Source organism: Canis lupus, chromosome 25 (assembly GCF_048164855.1).
Source record: "Canis lupus baileyi chromosome 25, mCanLup2.hap1, whole genome shotgun sequence".
Taxonomy (NCBI): Eukaryota; Metazoa; Chordata; class Mammalia; order Carnivora; family Canidae; genus Canis; species Canis lupus.
The window spans coordinates 27,450,126-27,462,448 of NC_132862.1; the positions used below are offsets into that span (position 1 = coordinate 27,450,126).

At 37.5% G+C, this 12,323-nt stretch overlaps 1 long non-coding RNA gene across 4 annotated transcripts in view; it reads right to left on the reverse strand.

Annotated features, from left to right (window-relative positions):
- LOC140616861 (uncharacterized) overlaps positions 1 to 12,323 on the reverse strand; it is a 160,466-nt gene that overhangs the window by 6,440 nt on the left and 141,703 nt on the right. For all 4 annotated transcript variants that reach the window (XR_012017187.1, XR_012017184.1, XR_012017186.1 and 1 more), the window contains one exon: positions 9,354 to 9,417. This is a non-coding gene — a long non-coding RNA (uncharacterized lncRNA). The remainder of the gene's footprint in view (positions 1 to 9,353; positions 9,418 to 12,323) is intronic.

Genomic DNA, 12,323 nt, shown 5'->3' on the forward strand with positions numbered 1-12,323 from the left:
TCTATTCTACTATCACTTACTGGAAAGGGAGGAAATTATTGTAAGAATATAATTTTCTAATTTCCATTTATTGTTCTCTGCAAGAATCTGGAGTTTTGTTGTTATGTTTGTCCATCTGCCTGGTCTTCACTTGAGGGCAAAGGGTGATATTTATAGTTTATATTGCACTACAACTAAAATATATTTTCAAATCACAATTCATTTGTTTACTACTCTTCTAGAGATTACACAGATTTGTTTAGCAGTGTTATATTACACCAGTCTACCAGTATTAACATAGACAGTAGTGATTTTATAATATGTCAAATAGCTAATTGACAAGGGTTTCATAAGACTGACACTGTAAAATTGGATTTCTTTAAATATTAGTCTACAGAGATAGCTAGTGAAATTAGACTGGACATATACTAACTAGTGTGAAAGGCTCAGTAAAAGGATCTTATTAACTTTCTTTCTTCCTCAATTATTCAATGTTTTATCAAGTAATTTGATTACAGTACCTATTTCTAAAGGAGAGCAATTAATATCTGCCTCAATTTGACTTGATTTCTTCAACAACTACTCACCCAATTTTCCACAGTCAACAACAACCTGAAGTGGACTCAGATCTGTTTAATTCCAGAGCTTGGACTTTTCACATCCAGCGAATTATATCAATGCCTTGTCCCCCCCCAACCCCCCACACCTGCTTCTTTTGTATTTTATTCATAAGTGAGTAGTAACCTGACCTACCAAGGTAATCAAGTCAGAAATCCAGAAGTCATCTGAGATTGCTTCCTCTTCCTCAGAAACCATTTATAATTAGTCCTTAAGATCACTAGAATTTACCTTTTTGACATTCCTGATACCTGAATTTTCATTTCCATTTCTACTTCACCTGTCTTAAATTCCTTATCTTTCTCCCAATTAAAGTTTTCTCACCTACCCTCCATCCTCAAATCTCCATGTCTTAGACACATTTTCTATAAGGAAAAACTAACTTCACACACTCTCCCACCACCATAAAATTTCTGAGTGACATCTGACAAGATAAAGTTCAAATTCATTAGTATGCTATATATCATTCTCTGTGACCCTACCTGTCTCCCTCTTGCCCTTCCTGACATACCATTCCCTATAATTTATCCACTAGTCAAATGAAGCCACCCACTCTGCCCTAACTATGTTAAAGATTTTTATGTTTCTTCAACTTTGTTCAACGTCTCCATGCTATTTTATATGGCTTTAGGATGAGGTGTGACACAACTATAGTCAAATTTAGTACTTCTATTACTTTACAAGATTAACGTCTTTCACAAAGTTTTAACTTCTTTAATAGCAAGAAGTTTAGCACATTCATATTTGTAGTGGTCTTATATGTAATTCTTAGACAGTAGGCACAGTCATATGCATAACTGTTTATATGGTGGGCCCCATTTAGTAAACAGAACCAGATTTGTATTTGTCATATAATAGACTGTACTGCAGGAGACACAATCATAGTTGCAACTGTCATCTACTGGGCACTTAAATGCAGACATAGTAAACTGAATTTTTAAAAGCCGTATGTATATATTAATTCATATAAAGATATAAGTTAAATTTTAATGTTTTCCAGCATAATGCGCTTTCATCAACTAATATCATAATTGGTGTTTTCTCTTAGTGATTTTATCCAGTATTTTCGGATTCTTGACAGTGTTTGCGATAAACTTATCATTTTTCAGACAACTCTGTTGTTAAAAAGATCTCCATTATACACCATTATACTGTTTATTGCTTTCATGAGATTCTATACCTAATTCAGATTTTGTCATGTTTGCTTTAGTGTATTTTTTACAGCTTTATTGAGGTATGATAGGTGCATTTTTTTAAATGCATGCATATTTATATATTTAATATATATAATTTGATGAGTTTAGACATAAACATACACCCAAGGTATCAATGTATCTACCACCTCCCAAAGTTACCTTGTGTTCCTTTTTGTTTTGCTTTGTTTTGTTTTGTTTTTGTGTGGTAACAACACTCAACATGAGATCTGAACATGAGGGTACACTTAATAAATTTTCAAGTGCACAATATTGTATTATTAACTATAGGCACCATGTTGAACAGTGACCTCTAGAACTTATACTGTGTAACTTTTTTTATGTAACTATAACTTTATACCCAATGGATAAGAACTCCCCATTTTCCTCTCCATTCATATCCTGGCAACCTTCATTCAATGTTCTGCTTTTAGAAGTTTGACTATTTTAAACATTTCATATTAGCAGACTCATGCAGTATTTGTTCTTCTGTAACTGACATGTCTCTTACCGTAATGCTAAATTGGAACCCTGTACATTGTTGTTGGGAATGCAAAATGGTGCAGCCACTACAGAAAATAGTATGGAGGGTCCTCAAAAATTAAAACTAGAACTACTATATCATATAGCAATTCTACTTCTGAGCAAATATTCAAAAAAATTGAAATTGTGATCTCAAAGGGATACCTGCATGTCCATGTTCTTGCAGCATTATTAATAGAGGCCAAGTTATGAAAAAAAAAAAACAAATATCCATTGAGAGGTAAATGGATAAAAAAATGTGATACATACATACAATAAAATACTATTCAGCCTTAAAAAAAAAAAAGGAATCTTGCCATTTGCAACAACATTGATGAACTTGGTAGACATTATGTTTCAGTGTATTTTTAAAATCGGCAGATTTGACACTATGTTGCCCATTGCAATTATATTGAATTCTAGGTACTGAAGAACTACTTGGCACAGTGGTATTGCTCTAAACACTCATGCATTCAAACAATAGTTTTGAACACCCTCTATTTACTTGCCAAGCATCATGGGGGCAGATGATATTTTGGTTCTCAAATTTCTTACAGTATATAATAAGTTAAGGAAGAAATAGAACAGTTTGGCATTAGTGAAACCCCATAAATGTGGGAGGTTGATATACCAAGATTTAAACCTTGGTTTTCACTTTCTAACTTCCAGACCTTGAACAAGTTATAGCATGTCAGTGAAAATCTCAGTCCCTCCATCTGTAATCTGGGGTAAATTGTAAAGTTATAGTAAGAGCATATGTCTGTGAAAGCATTTTGCATTGTGCCTGGCTTTCAGTAAGGAATCAGTAAGAGGTAACATTACAATGCAAGTACCTACAAGTAGTCACATGGTCAAGGGAGGGAAAAGAAGGCTTTAGGGAAGAAGTGTCATAGGAGGTTAGATTTGGAATATTAATGGAGTTTTCTAAGCAGACAAGGGAAAAAGAACACTCAAGTGGAGCAAAGCAATGTGAGCAGAAGCCTAGACACTCACATGAGTGGGGAGCAAATAACAGTTTGGCATGGCCAGCATCTCTGTCAGCAAACTGGCTAAGCTGTAGCACCTTATTGTTGGCCATTTATATGTGTCACTTAATGAAAAGTAGATATAGTTTATGAATAATTCAGGAAGTTGACAGTAATCTTTGTGTAATCCCCAAACCTCAAACACATATCCCTGCACTGCTATCATTTTAAGACATGCCACCTGGTATGGTGCTCTGTGTCATTTTAGCCAATAAATCCTTTAGAGTTCTAACTTGCTTGGTTTATTTTTCTATTTCTTTCTCAGTCTCTAGTCTTATCCTCTCAAAAAAGTTCTCCACCGCAACCAGAGAGGCCCAAAACTCTAAATCACAAACCCTGAAATGTTGACCACACTATTTAAAACCCTTTAATGGTTTCCTATGACTTCAAAAAACTGAAATCCAAACTTCTTAGTATGGAAAAAATGTCCTCCATTGTATATTCTTCACATCCTCTCTGATTGTAATACTTTTAACCTGCTCCTGCTTTTGCACTTCCCCATAAAGAAATACCAAACTGCTTAAGATTCCCTGTAAGGGGAACTTGGGGGGTCCAGTCAGTTAAGTGTCTGCCTTTGGCTCAGATCATGATCCTGGATTCCCGGGACCTAGACTGACATCAGGATCCCCACTCAGCGGGGAGTCTACTTCTCCCTCTCCCCTTCCTCCTGCTCATGCTTTCTCTCAAATAAATAAATAAAATCTTCTTTAAAAAAAATATTCCCCATATACATCAGGCTCTTTCAAACTGTTCATTTTCTCTTCCTTCCCATGTGCTTTGAATACCCTTTTCCCCTTCACTGTCAGCCTTCATTCTCCAAGACATGTTCAGACGTCTTTTCCTTCTCTGATTGATCTGGATTGAGCTCACCAACTTTGTGCTGCCTTAGAACTTGTGTCCAAGTTACTCGTTTTCTTATCTGTCCCACTAGAACACAACTTTCCTGAAAGATTGTGTGTCTTAATCATTTATTAATAATCCCAGTACAACTACTGCTATATGGTACCTAATCATTATGTCTGTTCAATGAAAGGTAATTTGGAATGTAAACAATCATTCCAGCATAGTAGTCCCCAGATGGTCATGTTATTACTGATTTATAGCCTTTTAACATATACATTAAAGCTGCTTCCAGGTCTCTGGCTCTGTCCTATTCAAGCTGACATGGGATAGGATAATTGGACCTACTTGTTGGTTTGGATTTTATTGATTACAGTTAATGGAAGGTGTAGAAAAACATTAATTTGTTTATAATTAGTCATACCATTATGAAACATTTCAACAACTAACATTTTTCACACACATTAAAATGCTTACCATATGCCAGACCTAGAGGCCTTAGGGAACTTCCTGAGGTAAAGAGCCATGCCTGGTAACTGATATTGTACTTTTCTTCTGATGATATCATTTATTTTGAAGAGACATAATGTGGTTAGTTCTAAGGTCTCCCCTTTGCGTTTGCACCTCATTATCTGCTGAGAAGGCAAAAGCCCAGTGCTCCTATCACAACTTAGCCTGTGATCCCAAAGTCAAGCTAGGAATCTGTTGATAGATATGGACAGTTGCCCATCCAGAAACTATAAGCTTGGCACCAAATATTATACAAAGAAGCCAACAGTTTTGCCTCATCATCAGTTTTGCCTTTAGGGCTCTAGCAACTCTATTTTTACCTCCATTTTTACTCCATTTGTGTAGGTGATGAGCTGCTGCCACCAAATCAATCCAATATTATTCATACCACTCTTTCTCATCATGGTCAGAGTTGTTCCTCATTTCTGCCCAACCACTTTCCAGGGAACAGCATGCTTAGAGTTCAGGTGTATTGAGTCTCTTTGGATTTCAAATAATCTTCTGAAAATTACCTGAGTTTTTCTTTTCTTGCTGTCTTAGCACTTCCGTGTGTGTGTGTGTGTGTGTGTGTGTGTGTGTAGTGTGTGTGAAGATACTGTATATTTCTGAGCATATTTTTTTAAGGATTTTATTTTATTTATTCATGAGTGACACACAGAAAGAGGCAGAGACATAGGCAGAGGGAGAAGCAGGCTCCATGCAGGGAGCCTCTTGCGGACTGCATCCCAGGATTCCAGGATCAAGACCTGGGCCAAAGGCAGATGCTCAACCACTGAGCCACCCAAGTGTCCTTATTTCTGAGCATAATTAAGACCACTACTAGTGTGTTTCCTATGAGCATCTCTTTGCTGAGAAAATAGTATTATCAGAAATGGCATCTATTCCAGAAAGCAGAGGGTACTTATCTTCTGAATTTAAGTGTAGGCCAATATACCCTCTTGGTTTGTTTTTTTCTCCTTAAGATAGAGGAAGATAAGGGAATAGTATCCCTACAGGAATCTCCTGATAATTCTTTCATCTTCAAATGAATGGTCCATCAACCTACCAGCTGGGGATTTCCTCAGATTGGCCAATAGTCAGATTCTACCTCTAGATACAGATTTATTCAGATAGCTTCCCCTGGAGGTATTCAATATTATAAACATTATGTCATTTATAATCAAAATAACCTTAACTTTTCTTTGTAATAATTTGCAAGAGAATGCTTGCTTTGAAATAAAAACAAACTCGGTTTAAATCCCAGATCTGCACTGATATTTATTAACATGGAAATAATATTACTAACATCAAATTCCCTCAAGAATTAATGACAAATGTTTCAAATAGTACTAGGAACATAGAAATATGTTTCATGGTTGTCTATAAAATGTTTTTCCTCTGTGCCTCGGTGAGTCAGTTGGTTATGTATCTGACTCTTGATTTTAGCTTAGGTCATGATCTCAGGGTTGTGAGTTTGAGCCCTGCTTCTCCCTTTCCCTCTGCCTCTCTCACCCTTAAAAAAGGTGGGTTTTTTTTTTCTGGAAAATGGAACATGAAGGGAATCTTTATTTTTTAAAGTCAGAAAGCATAAAAGCAAATGAGATTTAGTTCACTAACTCCAAAAGGATCTCCGAATCTTAAATATCCTAGAGATTCTAAGCAATTTAAGATCCTGCAAGTCACCCTATGTGGTCTCCCCAGTCCCAGACTAGGTGCGTATGTTGTCAGGAGTCTGATGCAAGTGGTGGGGAACAGACTCTGGAGCTAAGTCACCACTGACAGCCATTTGATCTTGCTCAAAGAACTTCACCTTCACCTTTAGTTTCCTTATCTCTAAAATAGTTTCTGCCTCACGGTTTGTTAAGAAGATTTAAAGAGTTGATACATGGGGCACCTGGGTGAGTCAGTGGTTGAGGATCTGCCTTCTGCTCAGGTCATGATCCCAGGGTCCTGGGATTGAGTCCTGCATCCGGCTCCCCATAGGGAGCCTGTTCGTCCCTCTGCCTGTGTCTCTGCCTCTCTCTGTGTCTCTCATGAATAAGTAAATAAAATCTAAAAAAAAAAAAAAAAAGAATTGATACATTAAAGCATGCCTGGAACATGGAAAGCTCTTAATACAATGTTAAATACTATGGTTATAGTCAAATTAGACCAGTAAGGCAGAATGAGGAACAGGGAAGTAAAAAAATAGAAATGTCATACCAATCCATTCTCTCTAGCCCTGAAAGAGTTTACTCTGGCCTGAGCATCAATCTTTAATTTTATGTGATTCTTAAGAATGGTTATGCATTTTCTACATGCTGAAAGTTCACTAGCTCATACATCATGTAACCTCTCTTCCCAAGTGGTTTCTCTTGTTCAGCCCCTCTTCCCAGCTGTTTTTCATGCATAAGGCACACATCTTTCACTGGAAATCTCTAGCACATGCATATTCAATACTAACTGGGCTCAGAATTTAACTCTTTATTCCTTTGGTATTTTCCCCTTGCCTAATGTTTAATCATGCTGACTTAAATATAAAAACCTACAGGGATATTTCTAGTCTGTTTTCACATTTGCCTTTTGATATATTTTAGATGCTTTATTTCAAACATTTTTGATGAACAAAAATTCCAAGAGTTTAGATATTCTATTACACCCCATTCAAATCATCCCTAAATCCAAAAGATGTGCAAATCTTTTTTTTTTTTTAAGATTTTATTTATTTATTCATGAGAGACACAGAGAGAGGCAGAGACACAGGCAGAGGGAGATGCCGGCTCCCTGTGGAGAGCCTGATGAGGGACTCAATCCCTGGACCCCACAATCACACCCTGAGCAGAAGGCAGACACTCAACCACTAAGCCACCCAGGTGCCCCAAAAAAGATGTGTGATTCTTAAACCATCATTCTAAAAGAAAGGAAAACAGAGATCAGTACAAAGAAAAAAGTCAGAAACAAATATTGGCGCAAGTGCTTATTCTAAATAAGTTCTGCTTACATTCCTTGTAAAATTATGGTTATCAGGAACCAGCAGATTTTGACTGATGGCTTTTATTCTATTTAAGTCCAAAAGAGCCTACTAAGTGTCACAAAAGTGCAGTTTTTTTCTTATTAAGTCAAGACATGATGTATTTGGAACAAATGTATCCTTATAATATAGCAGCTGACTTCAGTTTTATTTAAGGGAATCAATAGTTAGGCAAAATTTAAAAGAGCTGACCAGTACCAAGCAAGAAAAACTCAAAGACTAAATGCTCTCAAGAGCCCACTGCAGAGTAAGATTTGTTTTAAATGAATGTCATGTCTTTGTTCAGATTTCTCAGTTTGGGGTTCTATGACAGCTGATGATACTACTTCATCCTTTTTAAGTCCTCATTATATTTTTTAATCATCTCTCACACATTTTATTTTGACAAGTAAACTCTAGGTCCCCTGTGTCTTTTCAGAGAAGGTACTCTCAAGAAGGTTATGAGAAGGCTGGTTGGGAGGGCAAAACACTTCCTGATAAAAACTGTTTCTAAGAGATATAAATAGAAGCTTTTCCAGGACTGTAGTCTGATGCTATATTGGGAATCATGTAACATTTACAATATGCTTCCATGTGAGACAACCTTGTGCTAAAATGTTACTAAAAGAGACAGTACCTTTGGAGTTTACCATATGTGATATTCAAAAGCAGTGGTAAATCCAATCTGCTACCTTAATCCCCACTTGTTATTATAGTAAGGAGCCTCCCGGTTTTCTGCTGTGTCCAAGTAGCATGGTATTTTGCCCATTAGAAGTAGATAGTGGAAATTCCTCTCAAAATTCCATTTACTTCATCTGTAGCTACTAATAAAAATTTAAATTTTTAAAAATAGAGGATAAAATGTTACATTTGAGCTTTTTGAGTGGATGAATTACATTTAATTCAAAAAAGAGAAAAAGAATTCATTGAATATAACCATGCAATGACCTAAAAACAGTCATGAAGAGCTAATAAGAATGCCTAAAATTCCAAATGTGGACACTAATAATTACACATGACAGTTTAATAAACTATATGATAGTTTACTCACTGCTTTCCTAAGGAAACTTTACATTTCAGTATCTTAGGGGGTTTTTTTTGGGCATTTTAAATTATGATTGACATTTTTGGCAATTCCTAGGAGGAAATCTTATAATTCTTATGAAAAACATATACTCATGATTAAAACGTTTGTGAAGGGACCCCTGGGTGGCTCAGCGGTTGACTATCTGCCTTAGGCTCAAGGCACGATCCAGGGGTCCTGGGATCAAGTTCCGCATCAGGCTCCCCATAGGGAGCTTGCTTCTCCCTCTGCCTATGCCTTTGTCTCTATTTCTGTGTCTCTCATGAATAAATAAATAAAATCTTTAAAATAAAATAAAATGCTTGTGAAACTTTGTAATTAAAATAGTCTTATGAGCTAGGGTATTGATGTCACTTTGGCCATATTTCCCTAACACTCAATTTTATCATATGTTTTGGAGTTACAGGTGTCCTTCTTAATTTGAAGATGAAGAAAAAAGTAGGAAAATGATGCCACATGTAATTCAGGGTATCAATGATAAACATAGGATTATAAACAAGATTCTTCTCAAAGACATCAAAGAGGTTACAAGATACCCCAGAATTTGTTGGAATAAGATCTAGAAGAAAACAAGAAGTCGGACATATAAGCAAAGGCACTCAAAGCATACTTACCCTACGAGTATAGTGGCCATTCCAGTTGAAAGGTTAAGCAGTGCTTTTTGGTGGTCTTGTGGAACTGGGGAAACAGAAGTCAAAATCAAGAACTTTTTAAGAGAGGGGACATTAATAATTTACCCACTACAAAGAACTGTATCTATAAAATAATCTGGAAGTAAAAAAGCCCTCTCTTGAACATGCACCTAAACACTGCACCATCTGTTGGAGGGTCAAGGAGCTCAACACTTAAACTTCATTTAAAGTGGTTCTGGACTGGTAGGTAAAAAAGCAAAGGGAAATCCTCTATGAAAAATGATACCATATGAAAAGCATCAGAAAATTTTTCTGAACAATTTTTCTTACACTGTTTTCTTGTAAAAAGGATGTTCAAAACCCAGGCACTTAGCTACTTTCAAGTATACAACACAGTATTATTAAGCATAGTCACTTCACTGTACATCCCATGACTTACTCATTTTATAATTGGGAATTTATATGTTTGGACCCATTTTACCCACCTCACCTATTCCCTCACATCCCCCTTCAGGCAACTACAAATCTGTCCTGTATATCTATAAGCTCATTTCTTTATTTTTTTTTTTAGACTCTACATATAAGTAGAGTCATACAGTATTTATCTTATTCTGACATTTCATTTAGCATATAGTCCTCAAGTCCTAAGTTGTCCAAATACCAAGATATTATTTTTATGGCTGAATAATATTCTATTATACAAAATATTAGCTTCTTTATCCATTCACTCATCAATGTACATTTGTTATTTCCATGTCTTGGCCATTGTAAATAATGCATAATAAACCTGGGGGTACATATATCTTTTTAAATTAAAAAAAGAAGCAAAACACAAAAAAGAAGCAAAACAAACAACATAACTTAATGGAATCATCAACCTCAAATGATAAAACAATTGTACTTAAAATGCCCACAAAAGTGAACACCAAGTTTAACATTTTGGGTAGGGGAGTAGAAAATATAAAACATGACATGGCAGAGAGCACACCTGGATGACTTAGTTCATTAAGTGTCCAGCTCTTGATTTCAGCTCAGATCATGATCTCAGGGTCATGAGATTGAGCCCCACACTGAGGTGGGGGGGGAGTCCATGCTCAGCATGGAGCCTGCTTAAGATTCTCTCTCTCCCTTTCCCTCTGACCTTCCCTCCCCTGCTCACATGCATGTGCTCTCTCTCTCTCAAAAAAAAAAAAAAAAAGTGACATGGCAGATATGAGACAAAACTGAATACAAATTCATTAACTGAAAAATGTAACATGAAATTTTATGAATTGGTAATAGGAATTAGCTATGATTGAAAAAGAATTAGTGAACTAAAGATAAGGCAGTCTTGCCTAACCAGAAAGCCCAGCCAAAGAACCCAGGCAACCATGGAGCCCCTTGTACAGCCATAGTTGGGCAGTGAACCAAACCAGCAGTCCTGTCCAACTACTAAGTATAGCTCCTGGCCCTACATAACCAAAGAGCCTGAACGATGACCCTGGGTAATGCAGAACCTAGTCTATGGCCCTGGCCCTGACTGCTAAACATAGCCTGTGGTCTCACCAAGGCAGGGAGCTCAACCAGTAACCTTGCCCAACTGCAGAGCATAGCCACTGACAAGGAAACATGGAAAGCAACTCTATCTGACCACAGAGCACTGTCTCTCTCTCCACTCAACCATGAGACACAGCTGGAGCCCCCTTTTGACCAGAGAGCCCAGCCAGCAACCTTGCCTTACAGTGGAGTCTTGCTAGTGGCTTACTGGATGGCAAAGTTCAACTTATAGCCCTGCCTAACTTCAGGACATAGCCTATGGCCTTGCCTGATCACAGGGAGGCTTCATCCAACTGTGAAGCTCTGCCTGAAGCCCTGAGTGTCCAGTCAGTAGCATCATCTGGTAGGGAAGCACAGCATGAAAACCCATGTGACCAGGAGCAATTGTTAAGCCTGGCCCGTAAACCTGTCCAGTTGTGGAGTCCAACCAGTGGTACCACTCTGCCAGGGAACACAGGCTGTGACCTTACCTGATCAGAAGTAATTGCAGAGTCCAGCTAGTGGCCCCACCTGATTGCAGAGTATAGACAGCAGCCTTGACCAGTAGGGGAGCCCACCCACTGGCACTGCTTGAACACAGAGTCCAGTCAGTTGCACTTCCATCCCAACCTCAGAACACGGGCAGTCGCCTTACCCAAATAAAAACCCCAATAGCAAGCCCTGCCTGCCCAAGGATAGTACCAGCTAACCTGTTCAGTAATCAAGCTGAGCTCACTGGTGAAGGTTTTCCCCTGCCAACGTGAACTTGTCAAGTCTGGAAGAAGAGACAACTTACTCAAACATGCAGATACCAAGGCGCAGAATCAAGGATCACAAAGAATCAAATAAACATGACACCACCGAAGAAAAGTAATAAAACTCCAATAATAGACCCTAAAAAATGCAGATCTATGAAATGTCTAAGACTTTAGAACAATCCTCTTAAAGAAGTTCAGTGAACACAGAGACAACTAAACAAAATTAGGAGACAAAATGCATGAACAAAATAAGAAGCTCAACAAAGAAACAGGAGCCATGAAACAAACAATAAAATCTTAGAGCCAAAGAATACAAATGCTGAACTACAGAATTCAAAAGACAGTTTCATCAGCAGAATCAACCAAATAGAAGAACAAACAAATAATGAACCAGAAAATAGGTCATTTAAAATTATCCAGAGAGGGTATCCCTGGGTGGCTTGGAGGCTTGGCACCTGCCTTTGGCCTAGCGCGTGGTTTTGGGGTCCCTGGATCGAGTCCCACTTTGAGCTCTCTGCATGGAGCCTGCTTCTCCCTCTGCCTGTGTCTCTGCCTCTCTCTCTCTCTCCCTCTCTCTCTCTGTGTCTTTCCTGAATAAATAAATAAAATATTTTTTAAAAAATTATCCAGAGAGAAGAAAAAAAAAGAGTGAAGAAAGCCTACAATACCTCTTTGGGAT